Source organism: Castor canadensis, chromosome 2 (genome assembly GCF_047511655.1).
Source record: "Castor canadensis chromosome 2, mCasCan1.hap1v2, whole genome shotgun sequence".
NCBI classification, from domain to species: domain Eukaryota; kingdom Metazoa; phylum Chordata; class Mammalia; order Rodentia; family Castoridae; genus Castor; species Castor canadensis.
In genome coordinates, this window is record NC_133387.1 from 12070701 (window position 1) to 12076624 (window position 5924).

The window sequence follows — 5924 nt, forward strand, 5'->3', positions numbered from 1 at the left end:
TACAACATTGCTTCTAATTCATTCATCTGTCCATGTCCACGTGTTTGCTTGTGTTTTGTTTCCTCTATAAGATCTTAAGTGCCACAGGGAAGAATCCACAAATGTATCATTTTACTCTTGTAACCCCACTATCAGAACATCAGAACAGTGATATATATGATGATATTAATACATATGTATGTACATATATTTATATACATATCTATGTCACTCAAATATATTGAATAAGCATTGATTATTTTTTGTCAAAGAGTAACATAAACTTCTCTATATTCCTTTCCTTTCCAGAATAGATGAGACTAGGAGGGAGACTAGGAGAAGTCTCTTTCTTGGCTGAGCAAATGAATCTCTGGATGTGCAAAGACAGATCCCTAAATTGAGTTTTGAGGTGATATAGATAGAGATTAACTGCTCTTTACAGTAATAAAGGAGTATGTTTCTGTTGGTAGAAATGTAAGCTAGTACAACCACTCTGGAAAACAATATGGAGGCTTCTTAAAAAGCTAAACATAGATCTGCTATATGATCCAGCAATATCACTCCTAGGGATATACCCAAAGGAATGCAACTCAGATTATTCCAAAGGACCTGCACACCCATGTTTATTGCAGCAATATTCACAATAGTCAAGTTATGGAAACAGTCAAGATGCCCCACTACCAACGAATGGATCAAAAAAATGTGTTATTTCTACACAATGGAATTTTACTCAACCACAAAGAAGAATGAAAATTTGTCATTTGCAAGTAAATGGATGGAACAAGAGAATATCATCTTAATTGAAGTTAGCCAGGCTCAGAAGGCCAAAAATCGTATGTTCTCCCTCATATGAGGATTATAGACCTAAAAAAATGCAGTAATATTATTGGACATGGGTCACACACTAAGAGTAGAACAAGTGCAGAAGGAATAGGGAAAGGGAAGAAAACCTAAAACTTAAAAGTGTTTGATGTGCCCACTGTAGAGAAGCAAATAAAGTAATCTTAAACTGACAGAGGTCACTATGGGAAGGTGACCGGGAAGTAGTGAAGAGGTCTGGTAGAGAGGAACCAATTTGGGTTGTAATACACATGTGCATGGAAGTAATGCAAAGAATCTCTCTGTATAGCTATCTTTATATCAAGCTAGCAATAATGCTATATCTTTCTTATTATCTCTTATGCTTTCTCTTCAACAAAATTGGAAAAGAGAGTGGAGTAGGTTCCACCTGGAAGCAAGGGAGGGGGGCAGGGGGGAAAGATGGCCCAAACAATGTGTACACATATGAATAAATCCATAAACAATAAAAAACACTGCACACTTCATGTTACACCTGCCAATTTCAAAGGATACACACCTTGTGTGATGTTACAATGTTCTTTTAACATCAGCTGAGATATAGAAAGGTCTTCTTATGACTCATTCATCCTTCCCATACTATTGCTTTCTTTTCCTCTTCCATCTCTGGGGATGGGGAGCATCTGTCATTGTCTGTGAGGCATGTGAGAGCATGGTATGGGGAGGGCTGGGCTGTTTGGTATGACAGACTTGTGCCTCATTCTAGTTTGTTTGTCACTGATATGCTATGTGACCTTAAAAACTTAACCTCTGGGAAATCCAGTCTCCTCTTTTGTAAATATGAGAATTAATATGGGTTCAGCTAAGTTACTATGGGTGAGAATCCAAATGAAATGATACAAATGATTTTTTTGGGGGATGGAAATCTCATGAACTATTTCCCTGGGCTGGACTTGAACTGATATCCTACTGATCTCAGCCTCACAAGTATCTAGGATTACAGCGCTCACCTTGCATAATATTTTATATTAACTACCTAAAAATATAATATTTTATATTAACTATAAATGATGGTAAGGATGAAAGCTGCTCATGCCCCACCTTAGAGCAGTAAGAAGGGGAGGATAGACCAGTAGGAGGGAGGAGTACTCTGTGCCAAGCATAGTGGTGAGAAAAACAAATTTACTCTCAGGGAGCTTCAAATTCTTGGGGGAAAGAAATGGGTCTCCGGGTATAGAGATTCTTAAAAAAGCAAAGTAGAAATTTAGAAATAAATTGAAAGTATTTTCTGTGAAGGTTAAAAAATAGAAAATAATTGTAGTATCACCTGGAAGGTCCATCTGGTCTTGAGGAGGTGACATTTGAGCAGAGAAAGACTCCAGAATCCAGAATTTGAAGAGCTGAGGTGGGGGAGAGCTGTGCTGAAGTGAAAGCACCACTGCTATATTGTGATGGGTTGCAAAAGAGCCGGAAAGAGGTGGGAAAAGAAGGGAGGGAAAAGCCTTACAGATCATAAGAGGAGACTGAAATAGTAGTGTAAGTGCAATGGGAAGCAAGCAAAGGGTTAAAGGTCAATGGAGCATGGTGTGACTGTTATGGAAAGATAACTACTTTCAAAGTGGATCCAGGAATGCAACAGTGAGAGTTGTGAGACTGGTTGAGAGCTGTTCAGAGAAGGTGACAGTGACCTTGAAAACTGAGGTTTCAGAGAAGTGGGTTGACTTAAGATACATTACAGAAGTAGAATCTTTAACAGTAATTGATGGATTTGAGGGATAGAAAGAGCTCAAGGAAAAAGCTCACCTGTATAGCTTATTACACAGAGGTGTTGCCCCTTACTAAAATAGGAAAACTTAGGACTTTACAGGCATTTTCTTTATAGTGAAGCAGATGATAATGGATAAGAACTTGCAGGGTTATGTTTTTATGAGCTTTAACAAACCATAATCTCTTCTAATAACAATCTATTGAGTTCTTGCCAGGAAATTTGCTGAGTGCTTTTCAAATAATATCCCTTATAGTCCACGAAACAATGTTAATGAGACATTCTCATTCTAATTTCACAGAAGACACTATATGTTTCAGGCATAATAAATAACTTAGAGAATGATAAAATAGAATTATACTGAAGCCCAGGTCTGTCTAAACCAGAGAGGCACAACCTTAAGGACTGACTGAGTCACAACAAAGAAAAAAAGTCAGATTTGAACTCACTATCATATTTACACATTTAAAATTTCTGACTTTTGGAAAATGTTCTCTAGTTCTACTAAAATTTTATTATAGGCTCAAGTCATTAAAGATGGCCCAAATTGAAAATTTTAATTGACACAAGAATATATGCAATTAGATAAACAAAACAAAGATGAACATATTTGGAAAATATATCTCAGATACTAAACAATCATCAGGTAAGTTCTTAAATACAAATACAAGAGAAGAAACCTTCTAGGCAGATGAATCAGAGTGAAAAAAAGTCATAAAGGTCTGAAACAGCCTCGCATATTTAGGAAAGAAATTCATAATGGTCTAATGACTGTATGAGTGTCAAATTGTGAACAAATGAGCAAAAAAGGGATGAATGGTGGTGAGGATTTCAAAGGGGGATTGTCAGATCATGGGACCTGCATACACTATAGCAAGGAGTTCAGGAGTTATCCTGAAGTATAGACAGAAAGGAATCACTGAGTGTGCTTCGAAGGATGAATATAACATCATATAACACCTTGGGTGAAAATGAGAGAGGATGGGTTTGGATGAGACTGCGTCACCAGAGTGATACAAGAGTTGGAAGGCACGCTTACAACAGGCACTTAAAGACGTACACAAACAAGAGGAAATAAACTGCACTAATATTTGAGAGAGACAGAGAGAGAAATCGTATCAACTACATGAAGGTGCATGGGTACAAATTATTGCATAGTAATGAGAGACATTGTGCTACTGTGTGTATTATTTTTCTGTAAGGCATTGTGGCCCTTTTTCCTCATAACTGCTTTTACTCCATGGCAGTGTACTCACACTAAACCTGCCCCCACCCCCATAAAACCAGATTTCACCATTAATACCGAATCCAACATCCTCACTTCTCTCCATTTTTGTGCCAGGAGTATATCATGTACTTTCTTCTAATCTGGGCTGGATTCTGTCAAAGGTGAATTCCAAGTGATTCAAATGTAGTGAAAGCAAATCCCCACTCCTGACACTGTCACAAATAAGCTGCCAGGGAGTCTATAGCACAGGGAGGTCAGGGAAACAGTAGGGATCTAAAGGTTATGATCAGACTTTTGTTTGTTTATTTTTGACCCAAAAGCAAGGGATGTCTCAGCTCACTGCATAACTAGTTGAACTCAGATTTGGATGGCAAGAACATCATTCTGACTGAGTGCTGGGAATTGGCATGGGTGGAAAAGACGGGCATTAAAACACTTAGGGTTTAAATATTATTGTCCCATCAGAGCCTGAAACAGAGCTGTCTGCATAGTTTAGATGCTCTGAAAGGGGACACTTACCTTGGCTCAGCAGCCTCCAGTGGGGTGGAATGTAAAAATAAATCCTTCACTGATTCTAAAACAGGAAGTAGAAAAAAAGGATTCAGGTATTGAGTAGATGTGAGGAACCCATTCCCTAAACCTAGAAGGAGCAAATGGGCACAGATTACCCCAGTGCCTTCAAGCTGATGGCCAGGACTAGAACAGAGGACAGCTCTAGGCGCTAATACCATGATTGTGTCCAATGTGGCACCAGGCTGGCTCTTGAAGCAGCCTAGGGCCAGAGCACCCATTGCCTCCCTGAGAAGCACTGCAGGGGTCTTAGGCACACCTGTAAAGACCTGTGAATTCTGAGGATTTTATAGTGTATCAAGTCTTTACCTCATCTCTGCCAAAACCCAAGAGGAAAGAACCTTGACAATAGCAGTTCAACTCCCTTGTGGGATCTGAGAGAAAACTTTTCCTATTGTGGCTATCTTACTTGGCTTACATGATGTTAGTTCCATGGGGAAAAATCACTTAAGACCACGTACTTTGAAAAGAACCACATTTAAGTTTATCCTTTGTTGAAAGGTGAAGAGGAAAAAGGTGCACTGTATTTAAATCTGTATTCAAAGTTTTCAATTAATATTTAATCTTTGTCTTACATGAAATGAAATGACCATATCAGTGCTCTAAGGGAGACATTGACACTTGAAGTAGACTGGCCTTGCTACATTTTAGTAAGTTTAAATGAAAATTTTTGTTCAAAGTACTTATTCCACACTCATATGGTAAATTATTTTATCATGATGGGATTTCCGTCAGCTGCACTTGGGTACTACTTGACTAATAGTTCACATTCTGGGAAAAGCTATAGTTTACTAGATATCACATCTCTTTACCTGCAAAACTCTGAAGTAGCCATCACATGAAGAGAAGCTGTCAGATTCACTGCGGTTCCATGAAACAGTAAATGGATATAAAAATCATGCTGGCGTGTCACTCGTTTATGGTAATTAAACAAGCAGCCTTTGATACAAGTTTCATTTACAGCACTGAATCATGAAAACTAAATTGTAGCAAGAAAAGTAAGGCACTTCTTTCAAATCTCTGCTCTCAATTATCTCCAAATGGCAGAAATACTCTGACATTTGTTAAAATGTATCATTTGATGTTAACCACAATTGTCCAACATGGATTTCTACTATTGTAAAGTGGTAGTTACTAACAGAAAAATCACAGAACTTCCACCAAACAATAGTTGCCCTGATTGTGTGGTTACAAAGATAGGAAACACCCACCTTTTGTGAGAGGAATCCATGAATTATATGATATTTGGTTCTTGGGGTCAAAATTTCATATCAATAATCCTAAACAGATTAGAGACATTGGGCAGATTCAAACTGGCTATATTCTTTGACCCACTGATACAATGTCATCCTTGAGTTCAACTATACAAACTTCTCCTGTGGTGTTTTTTGTCTACATCTATTGGTAGGTCTAGATTGGTGCGTTTTGCAGTACCCTGTCCAGGATATATGTGAAGCAATAAGGAAACCCAAGGAACTCATAGTGTGTTCCTCAGGTGTTAAGGTCCTGTGGCTATCTGCCTTCTTTTGGTAGAACACTCTCATATATGATGTTGCGTTATACCCAGGTTTTCATTGTTCTTTA